At 37.7% G+C, this 16,342-nt stretch overlaps 2 long non-coding RNA genes across 2 annotated transcripts; both read left to right on the forward strand.

The window, feature by feature from the left end:
* Positions 1-6,481: 6,481 nt before the first annotated feature.
* LOC144657203 (uncharacterized) lies at positions 6,482-7,506 on the forward strand. Its single transcript, XR_013571474.1, has 2 exons — positions 6,482-6,861; positions 7,146-7,506. It is a non-coding gene; the product is annotated as an uncharacterized LOC144657203 (long non-coding RNA).
* Positions 7,507-12,812: 5,306 nt separating this feature from the next.
* On the forward strand, positions 12,813-14,201 carry LOC144657205 (uncharacterized). The gene is made up of 2 exons (XR_013571476.1): positions 12,813-13,203; positions 13,978-14,201. It is a non-coding gene; the product is annotated as an uncharacterized LOC144657205 (long non-coding RNA).
* The last annotated feature ends 2,141 nt before the right edge of the window (positions 14,202-16,342 follow it).

A 16,342-nucleotide genomic window follows, 5' to 3' on the forward strand; every position in this document is an offset into this window, starting at 1 on the left:
TTACGCTCTCTCGGGTGAGGTCTTCGTTCCCCTTCGAGAGGAGAGAAGGTTTGGACGGGGAAGGGGGAAACGCCCATTTGCTCATTTCTTAACACTTTTTTTTTTTTTTTTTTTTTTTTTTTAAGAAAAAAGAAGACACAACAACTACACAAACGCTCGGATTTACAATATAATATTTTTGAGAGGAAGAGATAATAACTGTTCGTGGACCAACATTTTTTTAATTCATGAACAAGTGCAAATATTTTCTCCACTTGATGAACATTCTATTTTATACTCATCATATTTGCAAGCACTTACTTTAACGTTTTAGGCTCTGCATACAATTCTTTTCCATTTTTGTCTTACATCCTCCAAAAAATAAAGTTCCGTCTCTAATCTATTAGAACTTCGCCTTACGACCACCTCGTTAGTAGGCATACCGCCCCAAGAAAAGCTTAGTCAGTCACTTTCTTATTCAAGGACCCTTTTAGCTATCCCATTTATAAATAAAAAAATAAATAAACGATAGCCTACAAAAGAAATTCACCTCCTTCTTGTAAAACCATCAAGTAATATTGGCCAATAAGTGTTGCAGAAACTATTAATGTTAAGCTATTGTGATGTAGTTTTGGTACTGTTCATTGTCTTTTGAATTCGTAATCCTTTGCATGACAGGGCTCTTGTTCTGTTGTGCTGTGTTGGGATTACGCCGGCCTTTCCTCCTTGGCTCTAAGCAACTTAATTTTTAGCTAGCAGAAAGGCTACACAAGACTTTTAAGTCATAAAGGAGGAGAGAAATTGCAACGCCAGGAGAAAGCTCCAAAGCAACGGACGATAACTACTTGGAACCATACAGCGGTCAAACGATGTGCGCGTGCGCAGTTTCTGCGCAATTCCAGCCAAAATTATCCATACAAAATGTCACGTTATTATGTTATTCGTGACCGTTAGGACGTTTTGCGTGACTGCACACATGCGCATTGAAACAGACTCTTATTCATGAACTTGGGACTCGCTCGGTCAGCGCTTTTCGACTAGATACTTTGACCACAGGCAGACCACCCATGTGTCGTGGAATAATTGTTGACATAAGGTCTGGAAATCAATGGCGCCATTGATTTCAACATGACCTATGTCAACAATTATTAACCACGAACACATAGGGTGGTCTGCCTGTGCTTTGACACAAAGTCTTAAATTTTCCAAAAGCTTTCGGAAACTTTCGTTAACTTTTGGCTTTAAAGAGGGTCTCAATGGGGTTAACCGTTAGCCGTAAAACGGCCAAAAATTTAGCCGTTAGGCGTAAAAATTGGAAAATTTTAACCGTTTGCCGTAAAATATGTTAACCGTAAAAAATAGGTCAGTAATTATAAATAAACCAAACTAGTTCACTTTATCGTCCCAGAATGGCCCTGAGGCCTAAAATATGTTTTTTTCAATAATGGAAAATTGTTTTTTAACTTTTTAAAACAATGAAAATTATCTTTTAACTTCTGTTTACCGTTATGGAAATAAATTAACCGTTAGCCGTAAAAAAGCCAAAATTTTAACCGTTAACCGTAAAAGCCACCACCCTATTGAGACCCTCTTTAAAAAGCCAAAAAATTACGCCGTTCCTGGTAAGTTAAGGTTTATACGCTGCTTATGGATGGGAAATCTGCTAATTGATCTCCACTGAGCTTCCCAGCTTGAAATTTTCTTTCACCAACTTGTTTCTATAACAATTTCCTACAGAAATTTACACACTTTCTAGTCATTTTTGCGTTTGACCGCTGTGAAACTTGGAACGAAGAAGGAGAAAATTGGTCAGCGGCTTAAGCCACGTGACACAACGAAGATTTGAGAACTCAAAGCACAAACAAAAGCAGCCTTCCTTGAGGGAAGAGAAATTTAAAATACACGAAAAGTTAAAGTTAAAGGTGGAAAGTAGAAAATGTCCGTAGTTTAAATCAGGAAAAGCGATTTGCAGCATTTGTCTACAAACTTTTGTTTGTGGAAAAAATTATCAAATGCTGTTTACATAGTGCTTTGTTTTTCATGTAAAATTGATTTCACCGATTGTTCAGGTCGTTGTCAAGCATTCTTTTCATGAAAGCATTGCGAATTCACGGTTGTCTTATCCATCGTATCTTTGTCCTTGTATCATTCGTCCTTTCTTTAGCCGCTTTGTAGCAAGGTGTTAACACAACTTTGCGTTAAGTGACGACTCAAATTACAGCTGCGTAAGTGATTAGCTCACCTGTTGCATGAAGTTTTACTGAAGGAAACTGAATGGAGGAAATGCATCACGTGACACGCCACAAAATCGTGATATTTTACCTACTGCGGTTCTCGATCTTTGTAGTTACTTTTACCAGAATAGAATGAAAAATATTTTGATACGACAATTGTTTTCGTAACATGACTTGATCTACTTTTTCTTTGCTCTTTCGAATCAATACAATGTTTTAATAAAAATAATCTTGGTTTGAGTCACTTTTAGCACTTCGCTTCGATGACCTTCGATTTGATGACCTGAATTATAGGTTTTCTTTCGCCAAAAAAGGTGAAAAGGTAAGTTACGATTAAAAAGCTGTTTTGAGTTTTGACAACCACTTGCTGAGTGCTTACGGGTAGTTCTGAAAAGTAATTATAAATCTCGCCGTCTTTCTTTTCTTTCTGCTTGATAGGAGGGTTTAGAAATACAAAAGCTGTCTTTGTGAAAACAGCCGGCTCTTAAGGACAATGTGAGGTGAATCATTTACCATGTTAATTACATTGCTCCAATAAGTGAGAAATGTAAACGATCAGGATAAAGGCGAAAGATGAACATCGCTTAATTTTAGTGGTGTTGCTAAGGACATTTTTGTCTTCGAAAATAGTAGTGAAGAGTTATCCGAATTCTTCAACTTTCCTTAACTTTTAAAAATGCATGATTTATTCTCAAAGACCTTCGAGTAAGGCACGTTAATCAATGATGGCTAATGGAAAAATACTGACACAAATTTTAGGTAAAGAAGATTACTTAAAATATGGCGTGTTTAAAGTTTCAAAATCTAATAAATGAATATTCGTCTGTTTTGTAATCAAAATACTGTCATGAACGCTAACGTTTCATAAATGTTTTGAACAACGGCTGCTTTAGACCAAACATTAGGGTTATGACCACGAAGTCTTTTTAAACAATCAATCCCGGCCTCATACTGTTTAAACGCTAATCACGTGTCATTCAGCAAAAAAGTTTTACACTGGCTTTCTTTTTGTGAACCACTACATTAACTCCGTCCGTTGCCCTGCTCCCTAACTAACCGAGCGCCTGGAACAGGCTACCTGACAACTTGCTGAGATGCTAACCCTGCGATGGACTAGCATTTCATCCAGAGGGGGAGGGGGGAAAGCAACACTCCTAGTCGCTTCATGCCACGAAAACCGGGACAAGATCCGGTGGTGTAGACAACTGACGTAGCCTCGATTGTCGGTGGTATTTCAAGTGACTTTTTCATTAAAAGAACTTCTTTCAAAGTCTGTCGTTACTTGCTTGTTTGGTTTGTTTAGTTTTACAGTTTCTCTGTCATATCTGGCACTGAGAGGCCTCCTTGCTGGCAAATCCTCAACAATTACTGATAACCGCATACCCTACGACCTTAGCTTCCTCCTAGACTGCATAAAAGTAGGAAAATGGATCGAGTTCAAGGTCACCGTGGTTTTATCGCTGCTATGTAGCGAGATTCTTATAATAGGAAGGTTAACTGAAATAATACAAAAAATTACAGTTTGAAAGATGAGTCATCAGGTGTCAACAGAGGTGTTGACGGCGAGGCCATATTGTATATGTGCTATCGAACAACTTAAGGAAAAATGTTTCATAAAATGAGAAGAGACTTCTTTCAGGCAAAGCAAGAGAAGAAGCTGTTATTTTCGGCTTAAGCTCAGTTCTTTACTTTAACCATTTCAAACTGAACTAAAGTTGTGCAGACAATGCATTGCGTGGGAGCTTCATGGTATAAATATTTCCATAGAAAAATCCAATTAACAGATTTACATTGTTAGAAAAATCTAATTACTGGAGCCTCCAGGTTCTGTGAACTATATCTTGTTTTTTGGTCATTTTACACGAATGGTTTCAATTGATTTAGATTGACGCCCACAACTATGCTTAAGTCACCAGATGGTCGCAGTAATGAAAAGTTTTTAGAAGATTGGTTGATGTTTCGTAGTAAACCCTAGCCGTTTTCCCAGATCACTTCTTCTTCAGTTTTATTTTGGTCGATAAAGAAAATCTTTAATTAAGTAGCGTAACTGTTTTATTTTGGCGAGCCATTGACTAAATTATTTAAGCAGTGGCTTTGATTACGCCGTTTACAAAGAGAATATAAAGAAAACAATTATTCGTGTTTCGCGAGTTTAACATAACAAAGTTTTTCAATGCATTATTATTATGTAAGTTGAGGACAGGACACTATTCTCCTTTTCTGCACGGAGTAGGTGGGTTTATTGAAAACATTTTCTCGTCTTGAGAATGTCACACTGAACGTTTCATGTAAAAGTTCTTGTAACAAGATAAATTAGCAATAAAGATAGCGAGGTCTTCGTGACTTTGGGCAAATTAATTGTTCAAACTCCGAGATAGTATTACTTCAAACGTCTTCACTGAGGCAGCAAACTCGCTTTATTTGCGAGGATTATATCGGTACAAATAGACTATATATCTTTTTAATTTAAAAGATAAAAGCTGGTCTGTTGTTTATTTTTCGGTCTAAAACCAGTTAAGATAGTTCACTCGAGGAGACATCTCCAGGCAACTTTGAAAATATTCAATTATAATTCTGAAAACGGAAAGAGTGCACATGAAGATCACCCACCGAGATTTGATATGCTTTCCACTGTTTCACAGCTTTTTCTTAAAATGCGATATTCTTTTTGTTGATGGTCTTAAGTTGCTGGAGCCGAAGCCTCTAAATAAAAAGGATTTCTAAGAAAAGTGGTCCAAGTTTCATAGTTTTAAGCGAGTTACAGCCGATTTTATCCTTTTTTCTGTCCAGTTTCATTTAATTTCCACTTCACCGTTCTTTCATCGTTGGTTACCAGACTTCTTTTCGCCTTACGAATCAATTTGCAAAATAACTTTTGGGAAACGAGAAGTTTTTCAGCCAAGAAAATTACTTTCTTGTAAATCCTGGTATATTGAGAGCGGTATACATTTTTGTTTGAATTAAATAGGCATGGCGAGTGTCCGTGACTTGGAGTCTCCCCCTTTTTTTCGTCGTTAAATCAAACTAGGTTTAGGAATAAACGTGTATTTCTTTTTCCCTGATGTACATCTCAAGATATCCGATGCATTTGTTGTTCGAAGGGACATTCGTTAGAGCAGTGCAAACATTCAGTTACTAGTATTGCAACTGATACTTGTCTTTTAAATATTTTATTCTTTACGGGGTTTTTTTACGAAGGCGTAATTGTAGCAATAAATGGTTGGTAAATACCGTATACCTTTCATGCGTGTTTTCATAAATCCGCTTCCAAATCGCACGGCATTTGCATGACTTTGGTCAATTATTACCAAAAGGTTTTATTGGTTTTTCCTGAATTTTTTTAACATTTTTGTCTCCCAGTGAGTCACGAGTTAAAAGCCGACTTTATCGAAATAATTGTTTTTATTTTGCCTTAAGGATAACATCACACGTTGACGTGAGTCAACGGCTTGGCGAAAGCTCTTCGGTTTATGTAATCACGCTAAGTCGTTAGCTTTCTAATTCTGAAAAAGAAACTTCCTGAAAGCACGAACTGAAATAAAAATGTATTGCCAGAGAGTTACATAACGAACCATAATGAAGCAAAACATTCTAGATATTTCGAAAATTACAAAAGAAGACGAAAATGTCCCGACGATTAGGAATTCAACTCTTTTTTTTAAAACATTTTATGAAAACAAAATTGAAAACATTACTTTTAAGTATTTAGGTTGACAAAAGAAAGCGGTGAAAACTTGATATGTTTACACTGTATCAAGCAGAGAGAATATTGCAAGTCTCGGTACCTACAATACAAAAGTAATTTACTTTCGTCGCTAATCATGCGTTCAACTTATAAACAGATGTCCAACGAGCAAAAAATAAACGAAACGTTTACATTTGTTGACTGTTTTAATGTTATGTTACAAACGATTCTTTGAAAAGAGCAGGGTAAAGCAAGATAAAATCTTAAAAGCTCCACAAAATGAAAACCAAACGGGAGGAAATCTCCCACACTGTGAATACAGGAGACTGTGTCTTAAATAAGACCAACTCAACACCTGCGCCGGTTAAATTTGCAATTAGTGGGAAAACTGTAAAGAATAAAGAAAATCCAAGCTGTTTAGCCAAAGTCATTTTCTATTCACAAAATAAAAAACACTGAAAAAAGCTCGTGGTTGAATTCAATTAATTTCGGCAAAGCTGTTGTAAAAACTCCCACCTAAATTCTTTCAAAGCTGTTGTAATCATTCTAAGGCGTGGTTTAAATAGCGAATCAAGTTAAAGTCTTGCAAATTACAGCCCAAGCAGTGTTATAAAACTGCCTCGACAAATCAAAGCTTTCAGCTTCCTCATACGCCCCACTGAAGTCACCGAGTTGAACTAAGCTTCCTCATACGTCTCTAGCAAAAGCAACCAAGTTGTAAGCGAAATGAAAACGCTTTATGTATTGACGATATCTGTAATGGTCGTGATCGTATCTACATATCGAGAGGAAGATTACGACACTCTCAGAGACGTCGACAATGGATTTCAAGACTACTTTACCAACAGAGTTAACGAACGCCGTGAGATGCTAAGAGAGATGTTTGATCCAAAATGTCTAGTCTGGACTCGACGAAACCGGGCCTGTTTCAATGGTAAACGGCGGAGCTTTGATGCAAGACAGGTAATCTTTCAATTGACTTTCTTTTGCATTAAAAATTGTATCTGAGTTAGGAAGGGATGTCTTTTAACTAGATAAGAAATCGTAAACGTTGTCCCGAACGTACCAATTAAATACAAAAATTGCATACAGTGACAAGAAACCGCAAACCGTAATGGAAATAAGAAAAAGCTAATCCAAAACCAATGGTAAAAAAGCTTCGATGTCACAAATCGTATCAGGCAATCAAGACCAAGCTTACGATCAATCAGTTCTTGATATTTTTTTCTCTCTTCTCTTTTAAACAGGATTCCTTTGAGAGTACAGGGCCGAGCCCGCTCGAAGACTATAATGACTATGAAGATTGAGACATGGAATAAGACATTCAAATAAATATATCAAGCATGAACAGTAGATTTCTTGTTTTTATTAAGTTCACGATTAAATAATACGTACTTTAATAAGAGGAATAATATTATCATGTAACTTGTAACTGTTTGATAGATCTTTGATAATCAGAAATAAAGTGTAAGATAGTTCGGAACGAAAGTTCTTAAAGTGTTAAAGTTTGTTGTTTGTAAAAAAAAGATTTATATTACTTGCAAATTTTCTCGACGCTGTTTCTAGTGATAATAGTGGCACCATATTAAACTTTCATTGTCAACTGCCTCAGTCACTGTTTTTATTTTGGGTCAGAAAGCGTAATGTATGGATGTTTCCCTTACGGCTTGAGCTTTAAATTCGTGACAGGGATCAGTTCAAATTCTCCTCTGACCTGACTGGAACTAGGAAACGTCCAAAAGTGACACAAATTTAGCTTGAAACTGATTTGATGTGCCGCAGACTGGAGTAGAGCAAGTGATAGATGCACTAGCCTAATTGCCAGTGCTTTGAGCAAAAAGCAAGAGCTTTGGATAATGAACAAGAGTGTTTTTTTCCTGATCAAGACACTTTACTAAACCTTACTATTCTCATACTGCCCCTATGCACGGCCCATGAGTATAAATAGCTACTGGTGAATTGTTGAGGCAACCTAACAAATTAATTGCTTCATGTGCGCGAGTTGCGCGTCGGTGCCGATGAGATACCTGGCTTCTTCGATCTTTTAGTTTGGATTAGAAGTAACTGACATGGTAAAATGTGATGAGAATTGAGATCATCTGATCAATCAATTGGGCGTTCTTTAGGTCACCCATAAAGATTTGTGCTAAATTCCCAATACTCTTCTTTGGACGAACTTCCACCTTATTCGCACTAATTTTCGATTGGGTATAATAATACAAAAGATTTTTTTGTCCAATCATGATACACCATTCATAGAAACGTTTGGAACTGGCCCCAGGTCCCCAGGCGCTTCTCGCTTTCTCTCGTACTCTCCCTTGTATTTTTCTCCGCCGTTCTGAGTTTCCCTCGCCCCCAACTTACTACCCCTGGTGTTTGAGGATGACACAGGTTTCTACACTTGTTTTTGGCTTCCATAAAATGTGGAGTGATCTGTTCAAATCTGCAAATGGCCGGTCTGAGATTCCCCTGTAATGACCTCACTCTCGGTTAATAGGTAGTATGTATCTACATGCCTGTTACACAGAAAGTTTCAACAATAAGTGTCTTCTCGACTTTTATTTCGCTGGAATCACTTACAATGTAACAAGCATACAATATTGTGATAATAGGTTTTTGGCCTGGGAAAGCCCTTTTAATAAAAACCTGAGGGAAAACTCCAATATTCTGAGGGACCACGCTTGCTACGGGAAGGCCGGAATCTATTGCAGTATTTGGAATATCCAGAGACGTAACAGACAAACTTGCTCCAACAGTAGACTTTACTTCCAAAAACATAACCAAAGAATATTTTACAAGGCACTTCTATTTATATAGTAACTAGGAAGGCTATTTTTGAAAACATAAACAAACTTTCCTTAGATCTATTGGCTGTCGTTAATCCTAGCTTTGAAACATTCATTACTTACAAAACCGCGCAGGTGGATTACAGTTTTCTACAAGCGAAAAAGTGGCGGAATCCAAAAATTTCTTTTAGAAAACTTGTCTATGCATTATAGAGATACGAAAACCACAAAAAACCTGTAGGCTGGATAGACACTTTAAACACTTTTCTATAGTTAGGATTACACGGACAATAAACATAAGAGCAGGTACTAGTTTGGCTAATGAGCTAAAGCGATATCTTGCTAAAACAATATTACTACGTTGGATTTTCTATGTTTTTTAACAGCTAAGCTTGTAAACAAATAAAACTAAATCATCGTAATTTCTCTCCTAACAATATGATTGCTTGACCATATTGATTTTTGATAATTCCATGTGTCATTTTGTGTTCATTTTTTATTTTCAGCACTTTATGTTTTTTGGACGGCGAGCTTTCAGCTGAAAACATTTAATATGATCGAAGCCACTAGTCGCTTTTGATGAAACACGCACAGTAAAGTGGGTGAATGGCCAAAATAAAATTTCTTAGCTGATACGTACGCCATGTGAATAATTATGCAAGATTGACTAACCATTAACCAATGCAAATCAAATTCCCTTCCCGCGCGGGTGTTGTCAATTTTGTTTCCAAAATTGCTTCCATTACGGTGCTTCAAATCCTTTACGATTAAGGCGTTTTACGGCTGCATTTGTCAGTTGTTATCTCCAAAAGCACTTCCAGCCACTACTTGAGTCAGAGATGGCGGATGTGACCCACAGCTGTACTTTTCTTACGTCATTTCCGTCTGCCTACCATTTCAAAAGAGAGGGACTGGGTGACCTTTTTAACGCCACAGTACCGACCCATAATGCTGGACAAAAGTAGTTGGGACACTTGCTAAAACGATCTTTAATAATACAAAATAATTTGTTTGTACCAAAAGAATGGTTTTCAATGCTTCTGTGTATCAGATAGGCCTCCCTAGTCTTTCTGCGGGATGCATTATTTGTCGGTTGGAGTTCCAGAGGAATGAGTGTCATGTCTTGGATCGAGTGATCAGGTAGATAAAAACAGGGACCGCGGAGGGGGAGGGGCTGGTAGGGCTATAGCCCTACCACTTTTTTGGTTGGGTTGATATTTTAGGGCTCCGGATGAAAAGGATAATGTATTATATAGATTTAGGCAAGCCTAAAAGCAGAGCTCCCCATTTATTTAAAAATGGCCTAAATGGGAAAAATCTAAACCTTGCCCACACGGAATCTATCGAAACTACGTTCAGAAAGTAAAAACATCATGAAATGTTCTGTCATGAAACCAGGCTCAGCAATTCAGTACAGGCTGTTAGATTGCATCAGGGTCCTGTCTCTTTCTTCAGCGGACTTGAGCTATGCAGTGGTTAGCTTCGTTTTAACACAATCATTTGCTAAAGCTAAGCTGAACACCGGGAAACAAATTTTCCCGCGTTTTCATATCATAACTTCGTTTAGATCTAATATAACTGAAACGTCCACATCATTCAGTCGATAGAAGATAACGTGAATTGTTAGTTTTACGGTTACGAAAAATGCTACTAGAGACCAATATAATTACAATTTAACCGTGTAGCGATTGAACGAGAGCCACATTTTCTGCGTAAAGGAACATTGAGGTTTCGATACACTAACACATGAAAAAAGACAAACAAAATAGAGCAGTTGGATAATAAACATCTCAGATGTTTTGCTGTGTACTTTCGCTTTGTTATTTTACCCGTTGTCCATATATTTTGTCTTGCCCTGCGAGCTTTATTTGCTGTTTGTAATTCCCCATCTTTTCTTTAGGCACGGACGGGGAACCTCCTCGTCCCCAGGCTTAATCCGTGCGTGCGCACTCGGGTGGCGGCGACCCTCAAAATGTTTCGGTTCTATGGATAAACATTTGCTTACTTATGCCTTCGGTGCGCGCGGGAGCTCCGCTATGAATTTTCACACGATAAATGGCAGAACAGTGACCCCTAATGCTTGCTTGTCTTAGCCAGCTTTTTAGCCCTACCACTTTAAAATGGTCTCCGCGGTCCCTGTAAAATGCGTAGGTACTGCTGCTGAAGCATTAGCGTGTCTGGGATTGTTCGTGGCTGGTCGTATGTTCAGTGAATATTTCACGAATACTACGTTTAGTTTCCCCTATGTATTGTTTCTTACATTTGTTACATTAGGACTTACATTCTATCATATAAGTCAAATTCGAAGATTTACAAGTTATGCGATGCTTGATTTCCCGCACTTCTCCCGTGTTGTTGCCATCGTCAATGTGGAGGCAGGTGAGACCTCCGTGTTTCAAGTTGCAGCGGAAAGTGCCATGAGGTTGACTAGGTTGGTTGAGTGGGGCGTTTATATTACTGGCGCCTTACGTTTTGCGCGAACTAATTGGTCACGAAGTTTAGGTGATCGCCGGTAAGCTACAACAGGTGGTTCTTTGTAGATTTCGTGTAAGCGTTCTGTGGAATGGAGAATGGGCTGTTTCTTTCGCAAGATTCTGTTGGTGTGTGGGATGGTCAGTTCTCAACTGACTGTTGCTTGGGGGAAGGTGGGCTAGCAGCCAATTTCCCAAGAACTGTGCTAAGTGTCCCAACATCCGCATTCCAGGTCCCACTCAACAAAATTAAGAGCTCGCCAGCTCTGAAAAAGACTGCACTTTCAAAATAACTAAAGAACAACAAGTAGCCTATCTGTTTATTTATTTTTTATCTATTTATTAATTCATCAGTTCCTTTATTCATTCCTTCATTCATTCATTCATTCATTCATTCATTCATTCATTCATTCATTCATTCATTCATTCAATCATTCAGTCAGTCAGTCAGTCAGTCAGTCAGTCAGTCAATCAGTCAGTCAGTCAGTCAGTCAGTCAGTCAGTCAGTCAGTCAGTCAGTCAGTCAGTCAGTTAGTTAGTTAGTTAGTTAGTTAGTTAGTTACAGTAGTTGGTTAGTTACAGTAGTTGGTTGGTTAGTTAGATTATCCACGTCATGCATTCTGCCATGGATATAACATTTTAGGGAAATGAACACAAGAGGGGGGTGAATAGGGGTATGCAAATCCGCCGATCCGGCACAATTTAATGACCGAATCCGTCGATCCGTTGTAATTTAATGACCAAATTCGATAGGATCCGAAAATCCGTTTAAAAATATGCTCTGAATCCGAAATCCGGGCCAAAATATAGTCGAAATCCGTCGATCCGTTTTCCTATTCACCCCCCTCATACAACGTTTTCAAACATAAGGCAGGTGCTTTTAAAAGCTTTTAAAGCTTCTCAAAATTTTGCATTGAAACGCCGGAATTACTGAGTTTCATCTAGACCGGACAATCATTTTATTTCAATGTCATTCTGGTCTTGTGGGCATTTTTAACACCCAAAGGGAGTTAGTTATCTACGAATTCTTTAATTCCTTGCCATTCTCAATCATTTCATTTTCTCCACGAGAAATTTTGTTGCTTTCCTTTTGGTCTCATATACAAGATGTGTGTCTCGCCCGGATCTTATCTTGGCTTTACCACAACAATGCATAATTTCCATTTTAATTTGAGTTTCTCTAGAGATTACTTTAATAGCATGGCGTAAGTGAAGTGCTATGGAGGCGCCAAAGATAATTCCAAGTTGGCAATTTTAAAAACTGCATTGAAAGATGTATACTTTGTATCCCTCTACTCAAAGTAACGTGTGATGCCGGTTCGCGTGTGATAGATGACCTGACAGCCAAGCCACTTGGAATTGTCTACACAAAGTTGCCGTTGTCTTCGGGGGTATTCCTTTTTAAGAGCTAACAAAGAAGAGCAAAAAAGTAGCAAAAAGTAAATAAAAATGCGACGTTAATGTTACAACCACTAACGGATCCATATCCGGCGGTTTAAATGCCGGGCGATTAGCCTTAAAATATCAGACATTATAGTTATCCGGCCTGCCTCTTAACAATGCGTGGTAAAACCTTTTAATGAAAAGGAAACTCCATTTTAAACATATGGTCAACAAATGGTGGTAATTATGCAGTTTTTAACGTTTTAGCTCTATGACAACTCAGTGATAGAGACGCTTTCATCTCTCGATAAATGCTTCAAAATGAAAATGTACTTAGCAGATGTTTTTAATAGCATGTTGACACACTGTGGTTATTTAACTGAAGAACACAAGCTACTTAAGCCCTGTAGTCGTGCAACAATTTCTTAGAATAGCCTGACAATGCTTCACTACAGACTTGTTGTCGTTTGTTTCTTGGTTTTATTCGCTCTGTTAGCTTCGTCCCAAGACCAAGTGGATGGCGTTAGTCAAGACACTGAAGAGATCATCCCTTTGGAACTTAAACGAACGCGTAGCAGAAAGTATCACAAACGAAGTTACAAAGCTCAATCGTGTATTCGCTGGGCCAGGTTCAGAAAATGCTCCTCGAACTGAACATGTATCAGGTAACACATTAAAGAGTTATATACAGCATACACGTGCACTTAACTTTTACACTGAAGTAAGTTAAAATGCTGGGCTTTCCCTTATATTTTGCTTATAAATGCGTTTTCCTTCATATAAACCTCTCTAAGTCGTTGTATACCCAGCGGCAGACACAAGCCAAGCTAACTAGTTAAGCCTTTGATCTCCAGCTCTGACCAATCTTTCAGTTTTTCTTGTCTTGTTTTATAATAAAAGAAGTAGCCATGTTATGAGAATTGACTGTCTCATCATTTTTCCTATGGGATTATAGAAGGGTGTGATACGTTCTAGTCAACCCGTGGAATATGTTTTTTGGTCAAAACCTCAATTTTTTGAAGTCAGAAAAAAAGGCAAAAGAAAATAAGTTTGATGGAAGAAGTTGCTTTTGGACTTGCTTGTTAGTTAGTGTAGGCGTTCAAGGACGAATTTATAACGAAGCTGAATATGTTGTTTTTATCTTTGTCTTTTTTTCGATTCAACGATGCTATTTTATTGCTACAATTACAAGTCTTATTAGATTCGGAAATGGCATCTCCGACATTAGCGAAACATCGGAAATTAAAATTTAACATTTCCGCGTCGGTGGTCAGAATAAAGACAATTTTAATTGTCTTTAAAATAAAATAACTCAAGTTATGTGTATTAAAAAGGGGTATGAGACCGCCTAGAATGCCTACAGTTATTAGTGTAGTTTAACTACTTGTGTGTACTTGCAGCAAGTTCTTAACAACTCTACAATTCTTTTCTTTTTTCAGGTGTTAACTCTGAACGGCAAAATATGGATACATTGTGTCGTGGATAATTGCGAAGGAAACATTCCTCAAGGAATTACTGTAAAAACATTTGAAATATTATAACTGCAATATAGAATAAGAAAAATGATGTAATGAAAAACAGCTGAAAATATTATCATACTATGCATCCAGCCAGGCATGCAAAACAAATATATTAAAATATATTATAATATTATATTATATAACTCATGAAAGCCTATTTTGTTGATTAAGTACAGCAGCAGTAATTCACCAAATCCGGATCTCTTTTCCACTTCCTATAAACTGTGCAAATATTTGCCTAGTTCTTAGACCTCTATTTTCGTCGTGGTCAACTCGTTTCGGCCTCGGATGAGTGCCTCGGATACGTCAAATCATACATTACCGAAACAAGTAGTGACGTCATACGATACCGTGAAGGCCTGGGATAAAAAGCCGTACAGCAACAACTGAAGGCAATGCAAATATGACGTCAGCTCGGTGATTGCCACGGCTTTTCTCGTTAATAGGCTAGGCTTAATTTATTTTGTTGCTTTATTCAAAACTCCCATAACCAAAATAGTCTCGGCAAATTAAAGGACAATAACCATGAGCTGACTTCAGGTCTAGCCAGTCCGGAACAAAAATGTTGTCCGGCCTCGCACGCGTCAAATATTCATTTAACGCCCCCAATTCAGAACATTTACCAATCAAGACCAAGACATTTTTAAATCTTTTCAACAAAATCGAGGGCAGTTTAAATACCCTATTGATTAAATTGAAATGCCCGACGCGGAAATTTTAGGAGTTTCAGTCATTTTGCGCACACGGCCCAGTAAGCTAGTACGAAACACGCCCCATAAGCTGAATAAGCTTTCTAATAGATTTTACCTTGAGTAAATGAAAGATGTTGTTGTTGTTATTGCCATGATCACAAGCCGAAAAGTCACCCTCCCACCTCCGTCACCCGCAATTGTTAATAAGCTCATCTATCGATTGCCGATTGTTGATTACAGTCAACTCTCGGACACCTTCGGGACCGGTCGCAACTGTCCGTCTTAGGAAGGTGTCCGCCTTGTAGAGAGTCGAGGTAACATGACACCAGTAACTTTGAGATAATAAAGTTAAACCTAAGCACAATGAATACACGTCTGTTTTGTGTCTGTTTAAAATCGCTTTCAAAACCTACAAAATGGGACATAAATAATAATTATCAGAAAATTGACTCGGTTTTTTCATTACAATCGATGCTTCACGTAAGCAGAGAAGCTTCATTGTTTTTGGTTAGTAAGCTTGGTATACGCGTATCCTTAGGGCGCTGACCAACTTTGCTTTAGCGATATGAAGTTTGGAAGTATTTTTACTAATAAAACATGATAAAAAACACTTCTTAAGTGTCCGTTGATGATTTCAAAGTGTCCGTTGTCCGTCTTATAGGGAGTTTGGTTACAGTAAAATGACTGAAAAATCTCGATGATTTGGTAAGTGCAGAATGCAATATGGAACAATTGAAAGTATGATGTTTTATATATGTTCGTGTTTATTTGCTTTACTTTACTTTCGGAAAAACTGTTCACAGGCTACTTGTATTCTTTCCTAGGTGTTCCTTACGTTAATCTTTGCAAACGTAACACGACACTTTTGTTCGTTTGTAACAAAATACTTTTGTTTTCCTTGAAAATGCCGTAACATGAAACTCTTGTTTTTTGTTTGTTTTACGGCGACATCGATGACATTTGTTTAATTTAATTAAGTTACGGTTTAAACTGCACGAAAGACGATTCTCAAAACTAAAGAACAAATCTATTAAAAAAACATCTTTTTCGAAAGGGTTTTTAAAACGCAGTACAGCTAGGATATTTGTTTCCTGGTTATCAGGTGTTCACGCCGAAAATCCCGGTGCAAGTTTTTGCATACCTAATTACGATTTACGAAAGCGCTGTGAACACGTCACACGCTCACTCAAGCATGAAGCCGAGAAGCACGTAGTGTGAAGATTTCTTTCAAGAAATGTCGGAACCGTCACGAAAGCATGTTCAAACACTAAAGCGGCAGAGGTTTTACAAAATAAAACGGAGGTTAGTTCAACTGATGGAGAACAAATAAAAGGAAAGGAAGTGACGGATGTAACATGATATTCTTGTTTTTTTCTCGCAGATCGCTGTGATGCCTTTTAAGTCTAATTAAATTAACGCCACGGATTCTACAGGAATTCAACCGCATTGAAAAGCACACCACGTTAGGCTTTAATACAAAATTTCTAAACACGTCACTGTTATTTTAATTTTCGATAGCTTGAATTTCAGTTTGTTATTGAAACAGCAAACGAGATACTTTTGTTTTTGTCAAAAACATGTAACATACTTTT

Source organism: Oculina patagonica, chromosome 6 (assembly GCF_052425735.1).
Source record: "Oculina patagonica isolate OP01 chromosome 6, crgOcupat, whole genome shotgun sequence".
NCBI lineage: Eukaryota > Metazoa > Cnidaria > Anthozoa > Scleractinia > Oculinidae > Oculina > Oculina patagonica.